This window comes from Heterocephalus glaber, unplaced genomic scaffold (assembly GCF_053883595.1).
Source record: "Heterocephalus glaber isolate CG9 unplaced genomic scaffold, H.glaber_assembly_v1.0 deba00000768, whole genome shotgun sequence".
NCBI lineage: Eukaryota > Metazoa > Chordata > Mammalia > Rodentia > Bathyergidae > Heterocephalus > Heterocephalus glaber.
Window position 1 is genome coordinate 11,514,553 of NW_028258162.1, and position 26,933 is coordinate 11,541,485.

The 26,933-nt window shown below is 38.4% G+C and overlaps 1 protein-coding gene and 1 long non-coding RNA gene across 3 annotated transcripts in view; one reads left to right on the forward strand and one right to left on the reverse strand.

Annotated features, from left to right (window-relative positions):
- Positions 1-26,933, forward strand: part of Myo3a (myosin IIIA) — a 420,268-nt gene that overhangs the window by 99,074 nt on the left and 294,261 nt on the right. The gene's annotated exons all lie outside the window — the stretch shown is intronic.
- On the reverse strand, positions 1,263-15,388 carry LOC147829094 (uncharacterized). Of its 2 annotated transcripts, none has more exons than XR_015449686.1 (4): positions 13,667-15,388; positions 6,714-6,763; positions 2,863-6,156; positions 1,263-1,844 (listed from the first exon to the last, which is right to left on the reverse strand). It is a non-coding gene; the product is annotated as an uncharacterized LOC147829094 (long non-coding RNA). The 2 variants fall into 2 exon arrangements; XR_015449685.1 differs by having other exon boundaries at positions 13,599-15,388.

A 26,933-nucleotide genomic window follows, 5' to 3' on the forward strand; every position in this document is an offset into this window, starting at 1 on the left:
CAGCTGGGGTAGCTCCTGCCCCTTCTCAGAGCAAGGTGCGTTGACAGTGAAATGGCCAAACATGAGGGACACGGCAGCTCTTACCAAATCACCCCAGACCTTATGTCACATTCAAACTCAAATCCCAGGACTACAGATTCACAGGAAGCTATCAGGCAGGGAAACCTATTTTGAATGAGCAGCATGAAGTGTGGTTCATGCCTGTGGGCTGATGTGTTATTTCTGATTCTTTCCCACCTCACACTGCTGTGATCCAAGCAACCTTTCCCTCTCCAATGATTCCTTGCTATCTCAACGTCTGACTACCAGACAAAAGGTCATAATGTCATAATATCATTCATACAGTCAGTGTCTTAGGATTCAAAGTAGCATTGTGTGAGAAAAGTAGCTTTTCAAGCTACTTATTTTTTTTTAATATAAGACAGATGTGAGAATGTCAGCTGTGACCTGTCCTCACTCAGCTGCACACATTTTCATTAAGGGCCTGTTATATGCCAGGTGTTGGGCACACAGGTGAGGGGATAAACAATGTCTGCCTGCAAGTGGCTGATACATTAGGAAGCGAACAACAAATAGTCCAAGCAGCCAGAGAAAGTGTGCTCAAGATGACACTGAGCTGCAAGAACTGCAGCGTTGCCCCCCCACCCCCACTTTTCATACACCAGTGCACAGGCAGGCCTATGCCTAGATGTTTGCTCCCTGGTGTCTGCCTGCATGCACTGCATCCCGTCTTTCATCAGGTGACAGTTCCACACAGGAGGCAGCACAGCAGAGACAGCCTGTCCTGCCAGTCAGGACAACTGTAGCTGCCATTCTGGTCCCCTTAATAAAAGGTATCTAACTGTTTGGCTCTATTATTTGGACGGCTCAGCACAGTGAACTACAATGACCTATTTTCCCTGGACTAGCCATTCATTTACATTTTTAAATCTTCATTTTTAAGCTTCCTCAGCTCTGTCCATTGAGGGGGAATAAAGTTTTGTTTCCTTATTTTTCTCCCTTTGGCTTGGGCTTTTTATTTTTAAAGCACCATCTAGCTTTTGTCGGTTAGGAAAACATGTATGTACAGCAGTTGGTGTCCCCTGCTCAGAAAAGGAGGGGGTTTGGATACTCATGTTGTTGCAGCCAAATACTCACGAAATCTGCTGTCAAAGGAGAGTAGTCTGAGCAAGAAAAACCCGAGGCGAAGCCTGATCATGCCACAGACAGAGCCCACACCTGCAAAATCCTCCGCCATCCCTTTCTGAGCAGACTGACAGTGCTCGCTTTGTCAGACTCCAGACAGAATTCACAACCAGGGAGAAGGCTAACAGCATGTTTTATTTGCATGTAAAGTACCTGCATCCATCAGACTTCCTAAGGCAGGGCATTCTTCTGCACAAAATGGAAATGTCAGAACTATGTTAGCCCAGTTCATGCATTTGAAAGAACCAGCCACAAACACAAAGTGGAACTTAGCATTCTAGTCACAGACTCCAAGCAGTTTATTCTGGAGTTCATTCTGAGGAGGTAATGACTAGGAAAATGACAAAGAAAACTATTACTGACCATTAGTGAGCAATCACTCCGTCATATTACCGAGATAATTTAGATAAATGCAGGGTTTCACTGTCTCCCAGGGAGATGGGCTGCTGATGTCTTTGATAATGGCAACCTACTTAGAGGTTGCTTTTGATAAATACATTGTTTCATCACGCAGATGTAAAATAGTTGTGTCTATGGCTTCCTGCTGGATGCAGCAATAGCTCTTTATAGAAGTTTTTCAAAAAGAAGTCTGTCGATTCACTGTGTCCAGGGACGCTGCTGAAATGCCCCAGAAGGCTCCTCAGCCACTGTGAACAGCCCTGTTTGGAAACATAAGGTATTTAATAAATGAACGCTGAGCATACCATATCTTTGTTCAATTGACTTCTATTATTTTAGCAGCTGCTAATTATACACTGTTGATATTTGGAGACCAGTGACAGATTTCTCTGTTCCATCTGGGTAATCTGGCTTTTGGAAATGGACTGTTCCCCACCCAACATTAGTAGGATTCTGGCCACCACATTTTGAGAGCAGTGAGCAAATCAGGTCAAAAGAAGCTGGCAGGTTACAGATTTCAAGGAAGGAGATAAAACTCACCTCGTGGTGCCTGCAAAATGTTTTGTGTGTGTGTGTGTGTGTGTGTGTGTGTGTGTGTGTGAGAGAGACTGGTGCTGGCAATCAAACCCAGAGCTCAATCCATGCTACACAAGTGATGCACTACTGAGCTACACGCTCAGCCCCTCTGTGCTTTATCTTTGTAGCACACACACTGTCTAATGTCATCTAGGTCATTTGATGGCAGGGAAAACTGGGAGCTACTCTGCTCATTTTCAGAGTGAACAGTGAATGTGTAAATTCTGAGAATATTTTATCTTCAAAAAACATTGGGCAAAAATGGACATGACCCACATTCTAATTCTTAAAGCAGTTATAGGACCTGCATCGGGTCTGCATCTAGAATTTGTAGTCAAATAGAGTAGAGCAGACTGTGGTCGCCAAGTGTCCCACTGTTGAAGCCACACTGCGGGGTCTCCGAGCCTGCCAGGCCACTGCTGAAGCTGTGCGAATGGCCACAAAAATGGGTCTCCTCAGATGTAAAAAAGGGGTGAAATTGTATCTAATTTTTAGAATTGTTGTGACAGTGGCATAGATAATAAATATAAATCTGTGAGGGTAATAATGATGGCAATGATGCTTTAACAATTGAAAACCCCACTTGGAAATGACCAAAGGTGGCTTTACAGGTAGCATGCAGTGTCTCTGGGGGTAACAGACAGCTCCCTGTCACTTGCCTCGTGTTAGGATCAAAATACCAAGCATCCCCCAAAGACTTACGCACTGAGGGCTTGAACGCCGGTGCGGCAGTGTTCAGAGGTGGGGCCCACAGCGGTGATGAAATCAAGAAGATGCTAACTTCACCCGTGGGTCGACCCGCTGATGAGCTCCTTAGCTGAACGGGCTGTTAGGAGGTGATAGTCTAAGTGGAGGTGCCACGTCTTTGCAGAGTATTTCACACCCTGGCCCCTTCCTGTCTGGCCCTTTCTCTTCTTCTCTGCCTCATGGCCACGTTGAGATGAGCAGTTTTCCTCTGCCGTGCCCTTTCATGGTAGAAACCATGCTGCTTCAGCCTCACCACAGGCTTAAGGGGATGGAACCAGCTAACTGTGGACTGAAACTTCTGAAACTGGGAGCCAAAATAAATCATCCCTCCATTAAGTTTTTTCCCTAGATATTTGGTTATAGCAACAAAATTTGAGCAACACACCATGCTACCAGAGAGGAAGGCAAAGAGCTACATAGCAATAAAGCACTCATAGACAGGAGGAGTAAGTCCCAGGGTTCTACGGCACGGGGAGGTGACTGTTAACAATTCTTTATCACATGGTTCAAAACAGCTGGAAGAAAGGATTTTGAATGTTCCCAACACAAGGAGAGGATGGCTGCTTGAGTTTAAGGGGATAGATTGGCCGATTACCTTGATTTGAACATTGTACATTTTATACATGTCTAGAAATGCCAGACCTTATCCTATAAATATGTAGTTGTCATGTGCCATTTGAAAAGAAAAAATAAATTGCACTTATTAGCTCTCCATCTCTTTCTTACTGTTTTATCTTTTACTTTTTCTTGTGCAAGTAGCCCGTACGCAGTGAGTTGCCATTCGGACTTCGATGTGAGTGGTTAGCTGAGGGCTTGCTAAGGTGCAGGGCTGCCTTGCTCCTGAGGGCGGAGCGTGGGGCCCAGGCCCACGTGGAGCCTGCTGCCGAGCGCCAGGGACCCACTGCAGACGACGTGCTCCATTACCATCAGAGAAAGGGGCGTCTCAGCGACCCCCAGGGCCCTGCTTTTAAGACCTACTGTAGAAACTTACTAAAATAGGATGCAAGGAGTTCCCACACTGAAACATGTTTGAAATTCGAGCTTTGTTTACTTAGAAAATACAGTATCTGATGAAACCCTTTGAAGCTTCAGTGTATATTCTTGACCCTGAACTGCCAGTTTTAGTTCAATAAACCAAAAAAATTTTTAACCTTCAAAACATCTAATGCACCTAGTTTGATTTTACATCTTGGCTACCATGAAGAGGATTACAACAAACACAAGTAAACAGATAACTCTTTAAGGTACTAAAGTTATGCCTTAGGATATATACTCAGTTTTATTTCTAGTTTTTTGAGCAAACTTCATTCTGTTTGCCATTACAGCTGTATTAATTAGCATTCTCACCAATCCATGGTTGGATAAATGGAAAAAGAAAATATGGTACATAAACACAGTGGCATATTATTCAGACATAAAAAAGAAGAAATCCTTCTCCTGTGGCAACATGGATAAGCATATAGTTTGTTACATTAAGTGAAGTCAGTGGGGCCCAGAAAGACAATATGCATCACCTTTACATGTGGAAGCTCAGCAAGGTGATCTCACAGACCTGAGGGAAGAACTGTGGACACCAGGGCAAGTGGGGCAGCAGCAGGACTGGAGAAAGGGCAGCTAACAGGTACAGTTGCAGTTGAAGAGGAAAAACAACTTCTAATATTCTATAGCCTAATAGGGTAACTATGGTTGATGAAGATTAATTGTACATTTTAACAGTTAGTAGAGAAGGATATAAATATTACCAATACAAAGAAATTTTAAATATTGGAGGTGATTAAGGTGCCAGCTGCACGGATCTGATCATGATATGTTGTATATATGTATAGTTCTACCCCATAAATATATAGCTATGTGTCAATTAAAAATTTTTAAATTGGGGCTGGGGATTTAGCTCAGTGGTTCTCGTGCCTGCCTCGCAAGCACAAGGTCCCAAGTTCAATCCCTGGTAGCAAAAAAAAAATTTTTTTTTAAATTGCATTAAATTTAAAAACAGCTAATGCAGAATTAGTCAACCTTGGTGGCACATTAGAATTACTCTAGAATTTTTGTTTCTGTATTCTGCTTTTCTAGGAATTCTGAACCTTGAGCTCTTTATCAGGCAACTGAAATCACAGCCTCTAAGTATGGATGCTGGTATTATTATGCTATAACAGCACACCAGGGGACTCTTAATGCATTATCGGGGTTAAGAACCAAAGATACAATGACTTCTGACTTTGTCTCCATGTGTTAGGTCCAGCACTTGATTTTTTTAATGAAAATAATGAAATCACAGTGCAATAAAACAAATAATTATATAAGAGTTCTGTATAGACAGCAACACTGCGGCTGTCAACCTGCACACTGCAGAAATCACCTATACTGTTCCTGTATGGACTGAATGAATGACTGACTCAGTATACAAAGAACTCAGACTCCCCAGGGGCTCCCATCTGACCCAAAGTAAAATCAAGTTTCCTACCATGGGCCATGAGATGCAGACCCCATCTTTGAAACTTGACATCTTGGTCCCTACTGCCCTACCTTATTTTTTCCTGTAGAATTTCTCAGCTTCCAACACACTGCAGAATTTACTCTGTTATCACATGTATTGTTAATTGCTGGTCTCCTGCTTTTAGAATGTGCAGACTTCATTTCACAAGGATTCTTGTGCATTCCACCACCAATGTGTCCCAGTTGTGTGATGAAGCAAATGGTTCAACATAGCCACTCAGTACATCATTGTTTAATGAATAAATGTAATACATGTCTGGACTTCCGACACTCAAGTCTTGCTCAGTTCCTGTGAGGGGCCAGTATTTTGTCCTGTAATTCTTTCAGGCCTCCAGACTTCTGCCTTCTGGGTTAGTACCTGCCTGTAGTCTAAGCCTGGTCGGAAAGAGTGACAGTAAATCACGGTCCATAGGCAGTCCAATTCATGTTTTGCTATTCCACTGCTGATGTGGACATTTAGAAAAAGAAAGACTAAACCAAATTATTCCTGGCAGAAGGAAATTACTAGCTCTAAAATTTTCCAAGATATTCCATGACGCCCCAGTTGATGGGTTTTGCACCTTGGATCTTGTTTTCTGAGGAAGAGAGACACTTTCCTCACACAGCAGGGTGTAACTGTGAGGAGGTGAAGTACAGCTAGTGATTGGATATTGCCTGTGCTCACCACAGACAGCTCTCAGTTCAACATGATTCACCAGGCAAAATTCCTAACAAGAGATTCATTTCTTGGCTTGATTTTAACTCGAGTGCAGAATGCTGTGGAGACAAAGAAATCTCAGCATTAGTCCTCATTTCCTATCATTTCGAGTTGATAGCTTTCCCCTCACCTCCCACTCCTGACTCACTCATCCCAGGAAAGTTGCTCTATAGAAACCCTGCTTGAAAGCAGCAAAATCCGTCCTCTCCAGAAAACAAAGTCTGATTTGAATGTTTATTTTCCCTTTCCCATCATCAGCATGAGGCTGATTGAAAGGGAAAACAAAGAAATCAGAAAATCCAATGGGCTTTTATGGAGGTTTTCCAATTTCAAAATGTGATTTTAGGAAGAAAAAGCTGTCATGTCATGGAGACCCATCTTCAGCAATATGAGTAATAGCAGGGAAATTGCAGTCAAAGGTATGTCTTTGAGCGCTGTCTTCCTTTCCCTCCCCCAGGCGTGGCACATTGTGGAGCAACCTTTTAGTGAAATTACAAAGCTTTCATGTTGCCTGAGTTTCCCTGTCTGTGGATGGATAGAGGAGAGAACAAAATTATGTGCAGTATTGACTTGCAGACTGAGCTTTCTCCTTCCATCTAGCTGTATTTGTCCTTACCCTCCATCCTCCGTCCTTCATCTGATTTACCCCAAGTGGCTCTGCAGGGCCTGGTGGGGAAGGGGGAGAGGAAGAAAACACTCTTGTTATTAGGCAGTGAAGACTGAAACTGAAAATAAATGAAGAGCCAGAACTGCACAATGAGCCCAGTGAGAGTATGGCTCGGACTGACTCCGAGGATATGGTGGGCAGGAATAATCCGGACACAGCGCCCTGGGGTGTCTCTGCTGGTGCACAGTGCCTTCAGCTGTTGGCTCAGTGTGGGTTGGGGAGAGAAAGGACTGCTCAGACTGCCAAGGGAACCTGAAATCTGCACATCAATAATGAGCTGGTTCTGAATGGGGAGGTAATTGGAACCCTGTTCATGGAGTGAAAAGCCTCCAAATCCTGTGGGAACCCTAAGTGTCCGCGAGGCTGGACTTGGCCCCATCCCTCTCAATGGGGCTGCTCTCTCCAGGCCAGGGTGGGACCCTCATTGCCCTGGAACTGGAGCCACTTTGAGTGAGGGCCAACTCATTTGGCACATCTGCCTCTGCCCCCTCTCAGGGTGTCCTCGGCAAGGGGAGGCAGCGCCCGAGGCTCCTTCTCCCAGGGCATCACTGGTCAACAGAACGAGGCGTGATGCAGGTGAAGAGGCCTTGGCACTATTCCCCTCTGGAGTCACTGCTGCTGGGCAGTCACAGCAGAAAGCACAGCAAAACTTCCAGGGTGTCTGTCGCCAGAGCATCCTGTGGACAGCAAAGCCGTGCAGCTGCTGTCTTTGTTAGCCCAGTGTCGGACCCAGTCACACTGACCCTGCACGCACACACCCCTACACGGGAATAAGGTGATTTTCCATCACTCAGTGACCGTTTTCCATTCAAACCCTACTGGTTCATTCGAGAGTCCCAGGAGGCGACTGTATTCTCACAAGAATTTACTTACAAGCAAAAAGCAGAGAACAGATATCCGCTCACCTCTGCCCAGGGGTCGCTGGCATGCACAAGCCGAGGGCCAGGGTGGGAGGCAGCACTACCCATAGTCTTGGTCTTACTTTATGTGAATGCTACCACCTGGCATTGTGCAGTGCGCAGACTACACAGCTAACCTGTGCAACTGTCCTTGGCCAGAACAACAAATCTTCCTCACTGGTAGACCAAGAGACAAAAATGGAGAGGGAGGGATCAAGCTTGATTTAGTTACTAATAATAGAAAAACTGTAAGTACAGTATTTCAACTTTCTGGACCTCAGTTTCCACATCTGTGAAATGGACAGGTTAGTAATAAATTCTCTGGGGGTTGCACCTTTCTATTCTTTTTGCCATAACAGAGAGGACTGTGTCCATGGAACCAGAATTTGGGGTAGGGTGTGTGGACTGTTTTGCATGTCAGTGGCTCATTTCTCAGGAAGACATCTTCTAAGATGGGGATTGTTTTGCACCTAGGCTGGAGTTGGCAGACATGGCTCGGGTGCAGCAGCACCATGGAGGCTCAGCTGGAGTTGAGTCAGTGGCTTCTCCTTCAATCTGATCAAAGCCATCTATGAAAAACCAACAGCCAATATCACACTACATAGTCAAAAACTGAAATCCTCCACACTAAAATCAGGAACATGACAAGAACGTCCACTATCTCCACTCCTATTCAATATAGTCTTGGAAACATTAGCCACAGCAATTAGACAAGAGAAAGGAATAAAAAGAATAAAGATAGGAAAGGAAGAAGTCAACGTGTCATTATTTGCAGATGACATGAGACTCTATATAGAAGATCCCAGGAACTCCACCAAAAGTCTTCTAGACTTAAGAACCTTCTCGGTGTGCGCTTGTCCTGCCTGCACCCTGAGGGGACCCCCTCCCTTGGCTTCTGAGAAGCGACTGTGGCAGAAGGGAGAGTTGATTGCAGGCTGCCTCCAGAGCCAGGGACAGCGGAGGGAGCAGCTCTCTGCACTTGTAAGTCCTGTGTCGCTGTCAGACGGTGTTCAATCTCGAGGCTACCACGAAGGAGAAGGGAATGCCGCAGGACCAACCCATCCCCTCTGGAAAATGAACTTGGTTCACAGAAGTCTCTCCTGGATTTTAAGATGATAAAGAAAACGACCTTTTATATATTCAACACAAAGTTTTTTTGGCTTCCATGTAACATGTTCTAGAACACAGAATGATGGAGAGCGTCCATATCCTTTACTATGAACTTGCAATAATAATAATAATAATAATAATAATAGTAATAATAACACGAAAATGAGGCAAAGATATCCAAACCCAAAAGTGAAAAATCGTCGTGTTCGTGAACAAATACCGCTGGGGAAAGTTTAAATAAAATACTTCTAGATTTTATTGATGAACAGAAAAGATCGTACCTGGGGACAGATACAGTTTAGCATGGAGTCTGAGCACCGACTTGGTCCAGACTGAGGGTGAGGCTGGCGCTGCCATTTAAACCAGACAATTAGGCTCCAGGGTATAGCTCAGTGGCGCCGCGCCTGCCTGGCCAGTGCAAAGTCCTGAGTTAGATTCCCAGTACCGCCAAAAAAAGTCTGTGTGTAAATTGGGTTAGCGGCTAAACCTCCTTGTGCCTCTATTTCCCTATGGGCAGAATGCAGCTAACTGTAGCCCCTACCTGGGTGTGTTGCTGTGCAGATTAAATTAGTTGATAAATAGGAAGTGCTTGGAATAAATAGAGCCTGGTAAGTTTTATTCTGTTATTATCTGTCCTGGAATATAAGGCATGAGGCAGAGGTCTGATTTTTTCCCGAATAAAGTGACCAATTTATTCTGGCATAATTTATAAAATAACGGTTTATTTTCTGACTTATTCAGAATAACAGGCTTCACTATATTCTTCATATTAGAATCCTTCCTGGACTTTCGATCCTGTCGTACTTATTTGAAAGTCTGTTCTCCAACCAGTAACATACTGTGTTATATTGTATTTTAACAGCTTGTAAAATTGTTCCCTCGCTATTTATTTGTCCTAACTTGTTTCGCTCATTGACTCTTTTTGTTTTTATTAGCTCAGGTTTTAGGACACGAAGTTTACATTCGTTATGCGGAGTAGCTGTGTGTACATAACACGGCTTGTTTCTTTTTCAATCCTCTTTTCCTCCCCTTCCCTCTGTCTCTGAGTTCGCTTTGCCCATCTTCCTTCTTATTGTAGTCATTATTCGTGACTCGTGTTTGTGACGTGCAATGTTCACATTCACCGTGAGTGTTCGGTACCCACACCTAGCACGTCTTAAATCTTCTTAATTCCCTTTCCCCTCCCCTCTCCCATCACGCCTGGTCCCCTCACCCGCTCCCCATTTGCATCCTTGTTTCTTTCCATCCATCCTTTAATTTGCTCTTTGTTTGTACTTTGCCTTCTCAAGTGAGAGATACCACATGGTACCTCACTGACTCATTACTTCTTCTAACAATGAAAAGAGGAAAACTACAAATTAGTATCACTTATGAGTATAATATAAAAAGTTTAACTGATAGCAAATACCTGGTCAGTATTATAATTTCTTTAAACTTGAAAATTATTTTGGTGATATTTGATATATTCACTATACCCCAGGAAAAGTATGCACTTTCCAACTGCTCAAAGTATTCTTTTAATTACTTCAGTATCGTTTAAGTTTTTTATTTACTACCTTCATTGTTAAAATGATTTGTTAACATAGTGAATTGAAACTAGTCATATGTTTTAACTGGTAGTTTTTTACATATAGAGAACTTCGTATATATTTCTCTTTTTAAGTACTAGTATGTCTATCCCCTCGAATTTACTTGACATTTCTAGGTCATGCCATCATACTGATGGAACTACAGGCTGATATTTAAGAACCACTGCAGTACACCAGTGCCCTTAGTTTGAGCAAACCAGCAGATAAAACTGTCTCTCCTTCATCTTGTACCATTCCATCTCTCTACCATTTCAGACCATAGAGTAATTAAGCAATCCACTGTGTTAATAAAAACATACACTGACAGCTGCTTACTAAAGTGTTACTCTTGACCTTATAGAGGTTAAGTAACTTACACAATTACACAAAGTAAGTAAATGGCAGACATAAGATTACAAACCAAATGAAGCAAACTCTCATCAATGCTTTAAGCCAGAATACCTGAAGCATCCTGTAGACTTTGAGGCAAACACCAGTACTCACTCTCTAGAGTGCTGCATGTGGAGGATGAAACGTTTAATCATGTAAACATGCATGCTATCTAAAAGGAACGAAATACTCTGTACTTGCTATTCAGAATTCCTTCTGCAACAACCACAAGCTCAAGAAAAAAGCAATTACTATGTCAGCTGTTCACATTTTATAGACAGCATAGGTAAAAACAATGTATTTTTAGCTTGATGAAAATGGATGCATGCAAAAGACTTTCAAAATAATTTATGAGGGCCAGGGATTTAGCTCAGTGGTGCCAATGCCTGCCCTGAAGTGCAAGGTCCTGAGTTTGATCCCCAGTACCTAAATAAATAAATAAATAAATAAATAAAATAATTTATGACTCATCATCTCTTTCTAAATCCTCTTTATATTTAGCAGAATTTTAATATAAATTGACAGGGCTGTATTTTTTACTTTTTCCATGACTTTTTGCCTTTAATAGTACAGATTATACAAATTTTATTTATACAAGCAAAATCATGTCTATTATAACTTTGACTCTCATGATCTACCAATCAAGGAATATTAACTGAATATTCTCTCCATCTAATTCCCAGAAATACTGCCTGCCCCAATAGAAATGATTATTCACAAGCCTATCAACATGACTGCTTGCCTCATGATATATTTGATTTTCAGAAAAACACTTCACAACTTATAAAGCCACCTCTGAGGAATATCCTCGAAATTTTACCAATTTTGTTAAAAACAATAATTAATGACGGTAATGAATGAGACATTTACTATACAACTTTAGAAGTCAAGCCCTTGGAAAAAGTCATGCTTTCTCCTGACTCCCCAGTTTGTTTTTATTTTCTCTGATTAGTGCACAGCTTATACATGCACCAAGCCTCTTGTAGATTTTGTTCTGAAAAGTCAATATCCAAGGGCATATTTTAAATTAATCAAACCTGTTTCTGAGAGATAAGCTAAATTAGTTCTTTAAAAAGCAGATGTGAAATGCAAACTTATGTATTCATCACTGTATTTAGCTTCAAGAAATAGCCTTATATAACCCCAAAGTGGATTTCAATGATGACTAAAACTCAGTTTCATATTTGAAGCTGAGAAATAAACTCTTAAGACAGCATGCGTCATAATTTTCTATACTCATAGGCTGTATTGTTTTACACATTTCCATCATCATTTAAATAACTGGAGTGGAATTCAGCTAAGTGAGTCAGTATTTATTAAGCACCCTTGTGTATGATGGGTATAGAAAAATGTGTATAATAAGATAGGAGCAGTCTACCTAGGGAGAAAAGTCTGCTGAGAAGGACAGTTAGACACATGTAGCCAGTTATATATAAATAAAAATACGTGGACAGGATTAAAAAGTCCTGGTCCCCAACAGCTCTGGGTTCCTTGCTTATCTCTGCCCCCAGTTTGATCACAGCTTGAACCTCAGTCCTCTCTAATCTAGCCGTTACCCATAGAAACCACATGTGGCGATTGCTTTACCAATAGGAGATTACCCTGTTCCCTTGATTTGGAACATTTAAAAACACATTAGCACATGAGCAAGTCTTAGGTAATCTATAAAAGGAGAAGTGCCTCAGTGAAAACGAGGATGGGATCTGGGGATATTTCAGTGGGTCACAGATTCTGCTCTGGAAATTCCCTAAAAATATTCACTGATTTCTTTTCTTTTCTTTCTTTTTTTTTTTTTTGTGTGTGTGTGTGTGTGTGTGTGTGTATGTGTGCTTGCAAGGCAGGCAGTGGAACCACTGAGCTAAATCCCCAGCCCTCCACTGATTTCTTAACCTGAAGATTTCTAGACTATAGCTTCCCTGGAGGAAGATAATTTTTATGTCGATTGCCCTCCCAAGTATTTAGCACACAGTAGATATTCAGCATCCCCTACTTCTTTGATGTTCTAAAACATGAATAAATAAGTGAATGTGCCTCTTTATAAGTATTAAAATACAAGATTAATTAGCACAGAACCGGTTTGGATAAAGGACCCAAATAAGCAAAAGCTTAGATTTAAATCAATCTATAAGCTATTTCCAATATTCACCTTTGATATTATCTACCACACACATGAACAAATTGTTAAGTGGCAGAGCAGTGATGTATTCTTTGTTTGTTTTTTTGTACTGGGGATCGAACTCAGGTCCTTGAGTGTGCGCAGCAGGCGGTGAAACCACTGAGCTAAAATCCCCGGCCCTGCAGTGATGTATTCTTTCTGTGCTTTTGTGGTATTCTTTTGGCTTCATATCTATAAATATGGGGATATGTAGGAAAGATTACTCTAAATGAGGAAACATCTGCTGATTTAAGGGAAGAAAGGCTTCAACTTCCAGCCTTCTCCTACGGTTTCTGGTTGATATCACTGCTATTGAAGCGTTCATTTCTAGAGTTGCAATGTCTGATCTATTGAACTTATGGTTGGCAATCGAACAAATGTGCTTATAAAATATTCCTGTAGCATTACTTGTAAATTTCAATATTCTCACTCTTGAATAATGACAGGACTCCCTGATGGGAGAATTCCCCAGGTCCTACACATGGAAAAGACTCTTTCGAATCTGAACTGAGACTACATTCTCATTTATCAAGTGAAAATAAGAGATGAATTAACAGTTGCTGATGCACATAGATTCCCCAGGCAGTCAGGTGAGCAAAGATAATTCCTCCTTGATCACACAAGGCATCAAAAGCTTAATCCCCCCCGCCCCCCCCCGGCTGCATTTGAGCAGCAAGCCCGAGCTCTCCTTACGCAATCAAATGGCCCTTACACGTAAACCTGGTCAGCTCCGCTGTGGATGATCCAGCACCATGGGAAAAAATTACAGCTATTGCTCACCAGAAGCCTGGCCATCTTGAAAGAGTGTCATTACAGGAACCATTTTGCAGAGGTTGCTATGGTTTCCAGGCTGCACTTTGTCCTCTCTCGATACTTGGATGGTTTAGTTAATCAATGGTAAGTCACAATGTAATCATTTTCTCTTCAGAGAACACAAAGAAAGAGAGCAGTCCCGAAGCCTCGCACATTGTCATCCCTGACAGTTATCTTTTGACTACAAAAGGAAGCTGCGCTTTTTCATTCTAAATGCAGAGCAAAAAGGAAAGTTGAGAGAAAATTTAAATCCCTTTCCAGCCCCGAGTTAGCCTTCTGAGAATTTTCAGAAGGGCCATTGACCCCAGTGATTGCCCTCTAATATTTTTATCAGGATACTCATCCAAGAAAGGTGTACAGAAGAACTAACCACTGTCCCGAAAGAAACTTGGCATTTTATTACCTCTGCACATGTCTATGTGTTGAAATACCACAGTGAGAGATTAATACTGCTCTACCTAATATTGTAATACAATTTCAGGTTTCTGCAAAGTTTGTTTACTGAGTTTATTAAGAAAAAGAGATGCATCAAGCACAAATAGAATATGAGAAAGAATCCTATGAAGAGAGTAGAGAAGTACAGACTATCACAAGTAAAACCATTTTTAAAAAAGCTTGGAGACTGCTTAGAAAGCTGAGTGTTCAGGAACTGGCACCATATTCCTTTCTAGTTAAGGAGTTTATTTAGTATGATTGCAGAATGCTACGCTCATTAGATTGCTGATGTGTTTAGTAAGTCTAAAGTTTGGGCCAGATATTGACACGAAGACGAACAAGGCACAAATTTAGTCCCCTTTTATAAAGGGCATCCCACTCTCTCACTCAGGTAATGGGAAGAGCTCATGCAAAGCCGCAAGCAGCACAGGGCTCGGAAGCAATCCTGGACTGCTCGGTTAGTGTCAAAGGGGAGGAAGGGCAGAGCCTTGTGTCTTGAGAAACTTTGCTTTTCTTCATAGACATGATCAAACACTAATTGATTTAGAAAATCTTAGAAAAATCTCCTCAGTCAATTTCCTTTCTAAATTTTATAAGCAGCAGTTAAGGCCAGAGTTCAGTGGGCTTGTGTGAACAAGTCACATCATTCTTAATCGTTTGACTTGAAAGCATGTGTTTAATTCATTCTGCATGATTTTAGTTCATATTTTAAAACAGGCTCAGATCTGGGGATGTAGCTCGTTGTTAACATACTTCTATGCAAAAACCTGTGTTTGATCCCCATCACCACAAAAAAATTAAAATTAAAAATAGAAAGATAATGAGGAAATTCAGATTTTCATCGAAGCCCAAAGTGTGTTATTGATATTAATATCTCATCTATTTCTAGTATTATTAGATCTCAATTTTACTATCTACTTCTTGATACATTTTAGGTACAATGACTTCAAACAATAAATATGGTTTATATATTCCCTTGGTATAACTCTCCTAGATTATCAATTTGGAAATGATGGAGTAAAAAATTCACCATGTGTTACATACCTGTGCTGAGTGACAACTTTCTTCATTCATTGAGAAGTGAATATGATTGTATTTTATAGCCTGGTATTTTGACTTTGCTGCTTTTTTGTTATGAAGTTCCCCATAGGTATGTGTTATAGGGAATGACCTTATATCTTATTTGGTAATAAGCATGTCAGTTTAGGAATAGTCCACAATCTCTTGAGATATATATGTTATCATAAAATAGTTAATTTTTAAACTATTTTATGAACTCTAAAGTTCCCAAAAGCAAATGAAAATTCTTCTGAAATTAAATGGATAAATCAAATTAAAAGGGGCTGATAGCTACTTGTGACAATGGCCCACATATACTAGGCATACAGTATGTGTATGAAAATGTCAGCTTCTTTTCTATCACTAGAAACAAGGCTCCATTACACTTTATCTGAGTTACATTTTTTTAAACATCTAGAGCCAAGTCTCCATTACTTTATCACTGTGCCCTGGCATAGAATGTCCTAACATGCAAAAGACCATGACCCCCAGCACATACACTACAAGATTAATAAAATACAGATATTACTACTTCACAAAAGCAGATTAATCTAGAAATAGAGGGTGGTGTTGGCTTCAGTTGTTCCCATTACATTCAGAAGGCTGCAGCGCTAGTTATTTCTGTTTGGCAATATGGCATGTATCCCTGATTTGTATGTGAAAACAGGATTTCCTTCCTCAATTTATCATGCAAGCTGAGCACTCATGAGGCTTAGTGGAAGTGAGATTCTGTTCCCAGTGGCTGACTTCCTTAAGTATTAAAACCACACAACTCTTCCAACTGAGAATTAACTTGAGTTGTGCATAGAGCGCTATAAAAGAGCATACCAGTTGTTCATTCTTACATCTGCGTTCTTTTCAGCACCATTGATGAAAATACATAGTATTCACCATAAGCTCAAGTTCACTTTGTGAAACATAAATTTATGCATTTTTTTGTGCATACACCTTGAAAACAGTGCAAGAAAGTACCTCTTCCCAAGGAAATACAGATGGTAAAAATCGTTCACACTTCTGCTTGGAATGTTTTTGTAATATCTTTGAGACTCATTTCATTAATATTTGCTTATAAAAATGTAGTTATTGTAGAATAGTTGAAAGATATAGAAAAATCATAAAATGAACATTTAAAGTGAACTATAATAAAAACCATTCAACATTACTATTACTAATACATGGTGTGTTTCCTTTGAAATTTTATACACAGATACATGTATCTATATATACAAACAAAATGAACTATTGCAATATATATGATTGTAGTATCTTCTCACACTTGATAGGGTGAGCTGTTACCCTCAGGATTTCCGATCTGTGACTGTCTGTGACAGGATGTGGTTTTAGTGCTTTTCCCTGGTGACGCTGTGCCATTCAATGCAGAGCTGCACATGAAGTCATTTACATCCAGATGGCCTCTAATGGAAACCATTCCTGGCTTTCTGGTTTGTACAGTTGGCTGATTATCTCACCTCCACTGCTCTCAGCCCCTCCATCCAGCTATCTGCTGCACTGCTTTTCTGGTATTTTAAAAACCTTTCACTTCAGCTATTTCAGAGCTGCCTCTTTTACCAGAAAGCAGCATCTTCTATCACCTTTAATTACTCGATGGTATGAGAATATAAAGGTTCTCTTTCTCCTAGAAGAAAAGAAAAATAAATGTACTCCCTTTCCTGTGGAAGAAATCTCTTAACAGTATAAGTAATGTCTTTCTCCTGAGACTTTCAAAGACTCACAGGGAGGTGGGAGACTAGAGCTACCAAATACTCAAGAAAAAGCACTTAAATTGTGTGGCCACTAAGAACAGTTTCTTACACCACCACCAAGCCTTCAGTGAGAGAAGTGAATAGAGATCACAAGCTGTCTTTGGTTCATCTAACTGTGCCTGCAGAAAATTCAATATTTTTATAATGATTTGACTAAGTATAATAAAATATTGCTAACTAGTTCATGTTAAACATTTATAGCCATAATACTGACAATAAATATGTGGATTTATTAATAACAGATGGAAAATTATTATCAGTTAGCTAAATTACTTTCTTCTAGTTGAGTAGGATATAGACAGCAGTACTCACTGAAACTCTCTATAAAAACTGCATTATTATTATTTTTTTAAACTACATTATTTTTTATGCCTAATGCCATGAAATGTAATAGCAGAAATGAATTCTATTTAAAGTCTTTCTTGATTTGTTACCTGTAAAGTTATAAGCATTACAATCTGTGATAAGAAAAGCAATGTTTTAATCTTTGAATAATTTACAACATTACTTCATATGCATGAAGTCAATGCATATGACTTCATAAAGTCATACGAAAGATATTATGATAAGTGAAATAAGTCCAATACAGAATGCAGTCCAGTGCTTTCAATGCAGTGATGGCAGAACTCTAGAATAATTTTGGATAATACTATGATAGTTCCTTGACCTCTGACAGGAAATAATATCAAAATTCAACGAGTAGTTAGCAATATTGATTCCTTCACTTTGAAGTATTTGTCCCCTCCCTTCAATCATGTCTTCTATTATCCTATAAGCCTATACCTTCCATGAGCCCATTATATATTATCAATTGATCTTCAACAGAAGTACCAAGAATCTGCAAGAGAAAAAAATAGCCTCTTCAATAAATGGTGTTGGGAAAATTGTATATCAATGTGCAAAAGAATGAAGTTGGACCCTTACCTTAAACCATATGCTAGAATCAACTCAAAATGCATTAAAGGCTTAGATGTAAGTCCTGAAACAATAAAAGTCCCAGAAGAAAATATAAGGTAAAACTTCTTGACATTGGCTTTGGCTATGGTTTCTTGGCTACAACACCAAAATGCAAACAGCAAAAGCAAAATGAATAAATGGATTACATTAAACTGAATGGTTTCTGCACAGCAAAGGACAAAATCAGCAAAATGAAAAGAAAACCTATGGAATGGGAGAAAATATTTACAAACCATATACCTGATATACCTGATAATGGATTAATATATACAACATGTGAGGAACTCCTACAACTCATTATCAAGAAAACAACTCAATTGAAAAATGGGTAAAGGAACTGAATAGACATTTCTCCAAGGAATACATAGAAACAGCCAGTAAGGTATACAAAAAGGTGCTGAGCAACACTAATTATCAGCAAATTAAAAGTCAAAGTCACAATGAGATGTCACTTCATATCTGTTAGGATGGCTTTTATAAAAAAGGTGAAAGATAACAAATGATGAGGATGAAGAGAAAAGAGAAATCTTGTACACTGTTGGTGGGGATGAAAATTTGTGCATTCACTATGGAAAACAAGGCTCTTCAAAAAAAGAGAACAAATATTTGATCCAGAAATCTTAATTTTTAGTGCAGTTTGAAAAGCATTGATATCAGGATCTAGTAGAGACATTTGCACTCCCGTGCTCATTAGTAATATTCATGGTAACCAAGAAATTGAAGCAACCTAAATGTCCATCAATGAATAAATAGATGGGAAAATGTGGAATATACATACAATAGGATATATTTGACCTTAAAAGAAAAGGAAATCCTGCTATTTGGGACAACATGGATGAATCTGGAAGATATTACAGTAAGTGAAATAAGTCCAATACAGAAGAACAAATACTTTGTGATACTACTAATATGAATCTAAAATAATCAAACTCTTAAAAACAGAGAGTAGAATGGTGGTTTCATAGGGATAGAAGAGGGGATAAATAGGGACATAGCAATCAAAGGGTAAAATGTTTATGTTGTACAAGATGAAAAAGTTTTAAAGATTTATAACATAGTGCCTGTATTTCATAATGCTGTGTTGTATACCTAAAAACTTAAAATTACTAAGAAGGTAGATCTTATGTTACATATTGTTATCAACAAAAAATAAACACTAATAAATAAGAAGAAAGGGGCTGGGGATTTAGCTTAATGGTGCCATGCCTGCCTCACAAGCACAAGATCCTTAATTTGATGCCCAGTACCAAAAAAAAAAAAGAAGAAGAAGAAGAAGAAGAAAGGATAAAACTTTTGGAGGTAATGGATAAGTCCATGGGATAAATTATGATGATTTCATAGGTGTATAATTTTCTCCAACTCAAGTTTTAAATATTAAATGTGTATAGCTTTTTAAATCTATCAATTATACCACATATCTTAGTTACTTTTCTTGTTGTTGGGACAAAATACTTGATATCCACAAATTAAAGAGGAAAGGTTTATTTCAGCTCACAGTTAGTAGAGGTTTCAGTCCATAGTCTGCTGGCTCCGAGGTAGGGTGGCCTAACAGGGAGGCATCAGAGAGAAGAAACAGTTTATGGTATGACAGGCAGAAGGCAGCAAGCAGCAAGCAGCAGCCTGCCTTCCTTCTGTCCCTTTATATTCTCTCCAGGCTATAAGCCTATTGATTGGTGTCACCGACACCCATGGTGGGGTTTCCATTATCTACATGCAGAACTAGGCTGAACCCAGTTAGTTATCACACATCCATGTTCCACTCACCTCCCAAAACCCCCACCTATGAGCACATGAGGGTTTGTGGGGTCATCTAGATATAAGCCATAACATCAATAAAGTGATTTCAAAAAGAAAGACACCTTTAAAACAAAAGGTAGGATCGAAAAGAAGATATAACTGTAAAATATTAACAAAACCCTACATACAATCACATACATACATACATATTGTAAATAATCACATACAATAAAATTAAGGCAAAAGCATTATAACAAATATGAGTAGCATTATATAATGGCCAACAGTTAAATTCACCAGGAAAATTAATAGTTCTAAATCTGTGTATATTTATTAGTGTGGTCTCACATTAGTAATGAGAAAAATTAGTAATGAGAAAAATGGAGACTCAATATAACAATAATATATTGGCACATCTTTCAGTAATTGATGAATTAGTTTAGTAAATATATAAAATATTATATAAAATTAGTAAGTTTAAAAACATATACACTATGTTGCAAGTGATATTTGGAGTACTCACCTATTAAAATTGCTCCTGCATTAGTCCATAAATTTAAAGTGTCAACAAATTTAAAGAATTGATATTATACAGACATTGTTTTATAAGCATACTTTAATTATCCTAGAATTCAGTAAAAATATAACTTAAGAACATCTACTCATCTTGGCACTTTAAAACTCATACACTTCTTAATATTTAATAATTTAAAAGGAAATCAAACAAATATAAATAAACATTTTAAGCTAAATTATTCCAAAATAGTATCTTGCAGGAAGGAGCTAAAGTGTTAATTACAGTGAAACGTCTAGCTTAAAATGCATTGATAGAAAAGAAGAATGGAATCACTTCTCTGCCCTATGGCTAAGATCAAGTGTAGAAAAGAAGAATGGCCAAAAATTATTTAGATGGAAAACAATATTAAAAAGTAATAAAGAACAATAGAATAAACTCAAGGAAAGTAGTATAGAAATGAGAGGGATAAGAACAAAATTGGTAATTAGAGAAGACAAAGATAAAACAGAGAAAACTAACAAAGCTAAATATTAGTTCTTTGAAAAGATGTATAAAACTAAGAAGGCTGTCCAAAGAACCACCAGCAACAACAACATGTATAGGAACTAGGAAACAATATTATGGATGAAAACAGATACATTGGATACATTCAAGTTTGAAGAAAAGAGAGGGTCTTTTGCAGACGCAGTCACCCCTCCATGTAAAATCCACATATATGGATTCAGCCAAGCACAGACAGAAAACATTTTGGAAAAAAACTGTATCTTCTGCAGAACTTTTGGTCTTCATCACAGTTTCCTAAACAATAAAATATGACATTTAAAGAGCATTTACATTGTGGTAAGTATATACGTCATCTGGAGATGGTTTAAAGTGTATGTGAGGAGGTATGTAGGCTACACACTTATTCTATGTTATTGAGGGATTTGAGTGCCATAGATTTTGATATCTGCTGAGTAGGGTCCTGCAACTGATCCCCTTAATACTAAGGAACAATTGTGACTTCACCTTAAACCCAATCTAAAAATGTAACCCAATATAAAAATGGAAACAAATCAATAATTAAAAGAAATCTTCAAGAAAAATACACATTTTTTTTTCTATTGAGAAAACAACATAGGGAGACCCTGTCTCAAAACACTAAATAAACAAACAAACAAATCATTCAGATGATTTCATAAGTGAATTCTACCCAGTGCTTGAGGAAGGCACACTTCCAAACTTAAGCATATTCTTCCTAGAACAGAAAAAAAAGTGAACACTCAGCGACTTGCTTTAGGAAGGTAGCATTATATCCAATAGTATGCTAGAGCAAGTTTATTGCCTCTTGAATGGAAGCTTATTACACACATTCCTTCCCAACCTCACATTTAGTGAACTCACCCAGGTATCCTGAATTGACAGTGGTGGGTGGTAGAGTGTTGTTATATCACAGAAATCAGAAATGTTACAAGTTAAATTGCTTTTTCCCTTTCCTCCTTCTTGTCCCCCAGCCCTATCTATCACACAAACTGACTGTTAAAACATGTCTGCATTTATTAGCAAAACTAAAAGGAAAAGGAAAATGCAGGTCATTTTCATTCATAAATGTAGACAGCAAAATTCAGAGCAAAATAATAGTAAGTTGAACATGGAGTAGAGTTGAATAACAGAAATCCTACCAAACTTGAAGTTCATATTCTAAGAGTTTTATTTTACACTGTTCCCCATAACTTTCTACAATTAAGATAATAATTAATAAAAAGTAAAATGAAATAAAATAAAAAACATCAGGGCTAAGGTCTCATTTTGACTTTTCTTTCATGGTCACAAATTGATGGTTTCAGCTCCTGCCATGTTTTGGTTCTAGGGAGGATGAATGGAAGAGGAAAATTATGAGGGAACTGTGGTTTTGGGGTCAGAAAAGCAAAATTTTTTTCAGAGAATTTCAGACTTGTGTTCACATCTCATTGACCTAGGCCTCGACACAGAGCTCCTGTAGTTGAAACAGAGACGGGCTGATTATTTTACTTCCCAGTCTGTCAGCTAGAAGAAGGCAAAATAAAAGGAAGACTGTATGTTTGTGTGTTTGGCATACAATGTCAGCCACAGAATGTTTTAAAACTTACACATCAGGATGGGGGTTGGGGAAAGAGAAGAAAAAAAACTGTACATTCATCACCAGGCTGTATTTAACTCAAGAATGCAAGGTTGACTGAAAATTAGAAAAATATTTCAATGTAGACACTACCAGACTAATGTAGAAACATTTCATCTCAATAAATGCAGAAGGATTTCAACCAAATTTATCATCCATTCATAATTTTTTAAAATTTTCTTAGCAAACCAGGAACAGGAGATAACTACAAACAAAAAACACAACAAACTGTTTATTTATGATAAGATATTAAAAGCATTATCTTTAAAATCACAACTGAGAGCAAGTATAAGCATGTATATTTAATAAGGGATTCATATTCAGAATCGTGAACTCCCATGGCTCAAAAACAAAATAGAAAAAACAGACCATTCCCAAAAGAGGACATACGGCCACCTCAGCAACAAATAAAAAGACATTCAACCTTATTGGTAGTCAGGACAATGCAAATTAAAACATCAATGAAATACCCAGCCACAGGAATAAAACTCAGAAAATAATAATACCAGAGAGGATGTTGAACAAATAATGTTAATATGCTGCTGGTGGGAGAGTAAATTAGCACAAGTATTTTTGCAAAACCATCTGGCATTATATAGTATATAACACAGACAAGCCCATATATGTGCTATATGATTATTGTTTGCAACTGCAGAAAATGGAAAACAAGCAAAATGCCACTTGATAGGAAAGTGAAAAAAATCATATATGAATGATGCACAATTCACATGTGAAACATCACATATACCAGCATGTGTGAAATTGAGAGACAGAATTTTTAGCCAAAAGTGGCAAAAGAACATATTAAATATTTTAATTCAACATATTCAAGATGAATATAAATGTAGTAAAACTTTAGAGACCTAAAGAGTCATGAACTCAAAATTGAGAAAATTTTTGATGGAAAGAGAATTGAAGAACCCATAGTTATCAAAGGCATTATTCATGTTCTATGTCTTTCATTGGGCGAAGGCTGTTTGGTCATTTATTTTTAATTTTTATTCTGAGAAATTCACTAAATTCCACATCAGTATTGCTTGCCAGATTAAAGCTGTTTAACCTCTCATCACAAAAACTTGACCAGGTTAACCATGAAACATTAAATCATATCAAGCAGGTTACCTTGGCTGTTTTGCATCCCTCTGGCATTAAATTTCAATCTAACATTCTCTAGTCTAGAATAATCACAAAAATGACCCCTCACTGCTTGAACTAGGTCCTCAGCACCATTATCTTCAATTTTATCAGGACAATCTCAAAACGTGGTACATCCTAAGGACACTAAAAATCTCATTTATTGAATATAATTCTAACAAGAGCATAGAACTTTCACAAACAGATTTCTACATGTGCAATCAAGAACAGGGATTGTATATAAAGTAGGGAGAGTAAACGATCCAAAAAGGGGCTGTTCAATTTCTGGTTAGCAGATCAAGCTACACTCACCCACAGAAGGAAAAATGACCCCCCCCAATAATAAAGGATAATGAACTATAAAAATAACAGCTGAATGGCAGATTTCTCTAAAATATGAAGAGAAAGCAATGACTAACCAGAAATATTTATACAATCACATGATACAATTTAATTTTATTAGAAAATATTTCATAAGAGAGTTAGTAAACTAAATTACCCATACTGGAGAGAAACATATAACAAAATAGAAGAGGGATTGTTTTTACTAACTTACTTTACACAGCAGCTAAAATCAGCCAGTGTCTTAGAAAATTTCCAAGTAGTACCATGTTTCATTTGCCACTACCCAAACCCCCCTTCTATCTCTTATGTAATACGATTCATCATGAAGCAGAAATCATTACACGGTTATTTAACTTTGGACCCCTTTCAACAGAATCTGATTCTCGTTAAAAGCTGGGCCTGCAGGCTTGTGGGGCCCGTGTGTGTGTGTGTGTGTGTGTGTGTGTGTGTGTGTGTGTACGTACACCAATTCATTCTTGTATGAATGCAACATCTAATAAACGAAAATTTTATACACATATAAAAAGAATATCAATGTCATAATGTCTCTAATGCTACCATTCAGAAGAGACAGTAAAGATCGCTTTGCTTTGCTTTATTTCCTCTAATCTTTAATTTTAGCTGTTTCTTTTTTTGTGAAATCTGATTTTCTTTTTCTGCATAAGCTCTCCTAGCCAACAAACATCCACTGTGTCAATATCAGCAAGGATCGTTACTTAGCTTGGTGAGCAGGGTAAATGAGTAAAAGATTAGAACTGATACTGTCAACAGCAGTTTTAAATGTTCAAAGAGCAAATGAAACCAAAGGGAATACCCTCAAGGAAAGAGTGACCCTGCGTAGTAGCTAGTCATCTGTGACTCACGGAGTGACACACTGAAGGAGTGGGCTCACACATGAATCTGGAGCTGGCCGACCTGCAGAATGCCAAGTCACTAGCCAGAGGGCCTGCAGCAATCATTTATGCCCTCATTTCAGATTGAAAAGCACATACAGCTGGCATTGTCATGCTTGACTGGTACTAGCTTGTGGCATATAAGCAGCTGAAAATAAAGTCAGGGACATTATTAACCATGACCAGAATGTGCTGCTCTATTTCACTAGATTAAAATAATAGTTTCTGCTTTTTTCTAAAATGTAATCATTTCAGTATTCCAATATGTGCATTTCATTGTCAGCTACTTGTACATTTATAACCAAACAGGTCATAAAGCAGATATTTACAATAATATGGCCCTATTTTCCAGTAAACTAAAATTAAATTTCAAGAAGTGTAAATTTAAATAGATAGTTTAAAAGGCATACAAGTACATTTAAATATGAGGGACAGATGAGATATTTTGTGCAGCTGTTTGTGATGATGCAATCTCAAGATAGTCTAAGAAAGTCTTTGAAGGTCTTCCATGACCTGATTCCATCCTACATCCTGGATGATAGAGCGATGCAAAGTCTGATTGGTGCTTCTAAGAATGCAGAGGGCACAAAAGTAAATTATGCAAAAATGTTTGCACTAGAGTTAAACCAACAGGAATGAAGAGGAGACAGTACACACAAAAAATTCCTATAGGCAGACTCTAAAAGACTTTGGAACTCATCAGAAGAAGACTGGAAGAAGAAGAGAAGCACAATAAAAAATTGTGTAACTAGTGACTAGAGATATAACACCATAAACAGAACAAAAGAGCCAAGTATGGTCAAGTTTGAGTCACGACATTTGAGCTCTAACTTTTAAATAGCTTAACTCCACTCTCCCACAAGCACAACATCTGACATGGTAGAAAGGAAGAATTCTTAATATTGGCTGATTGTAGTAAAGACTGGATGAAGAGTGACAATTCCCTAACTCATTGCAATGTCACCCATCTGGTGAGAAAGAAGCTGTTTCTCTCATAGCTCAGCTCTCTTCAGGCTGCAGGAGTTGGAAGAGTGACTAGCTTCTATACTGCTAAGGAGAGATCATTTTGGACCAAATTTTGAACATGAATTCATATAGTTTCTGATTATGTTGGTTCATATTACACTACTTAATTTAGGTTTAAAAGTTTCTTTGCTTATCCTTATCTTCAGAAATGGAAAAAGTTTGCTAAGCTCTATCTTGGAAAAATGTCATTTTAACCAAGAATTTAATATAATAAGTATGGGAATGGTTGAAGGTGAGATTCTAAATAAGTAAGGAGAAACATACAGTTCAAATGATGAAATTCTACTGATTTATTATCCTCCATGCTTGAAATTGCAGGATCATAAGGGTAGGTTTTATTGTTTTGCATAAAAGATATAGTTTATTGTAGAAGGATATGTTATGTGTAAACTAGTAATGTAACTAATAAAGAACAAAGAATATATCTGATGAAGGTTGTGGGAAGACTCTAACCAGAGGAATGCTTGATATGAATGTAAGATGTAGGGACCTTGAGAACAGTTCCCAGGCTTCTGGAATGCATGGGTGAAGATTAGAGAAATCTGAAGGACAAGAGTTGAGCAGAATTAACAGTAAGTTACTCTCCGAGATGTTTGCTCCCGTCATTGTGTTCCTCCCATCCTCCAATAAGTTTCCTGCCTGATAAGCTTGCTTTAACTAGGTTAGCATGCATCACATAGCAGGCCATCTCTTTCCACCCCTGTCTCATGACAGAAACTTCTATACAAGTGTTGCAAATGTCTTTCTTGTACATCTTTGTTCTCCTGTCCTGGAATTACAAGTAAACAGCCATGGAAGTTTCAGTTTGGGGCTGCTTGCCTGAGGCTCTCTTATGGTGAAGAAGTAGCCCCTCTGTGCTTCTCCATGACTGAACTAAGTCTCCGAGTAGTCTTTCATTTCCTACACCACCATGGTTGCACACTGTAACAGAAGTCCTCTGCAGCTGTCTTATCCACAGAGCTCAGTTCAGAAACAGGGATATGAGCACTTCCTATTTCGATTTTGAGAAAGTTTGGTAAGCCACTTAATACTATAAAATCTGTCAATTTCATGTTACCAATAATACCACAGTCAATTAGGATAATAGTTTCTATTTAGCTATTCTAAATCAGAACTTTGTTCACATAAATAATCATATATAGTATAAAATATATTGGGGAAAGGAACATACCAGAATGCAAAATCATTGTTCACATTCATGATTTTGTTCATTCACTTGTTTCATCCTTTG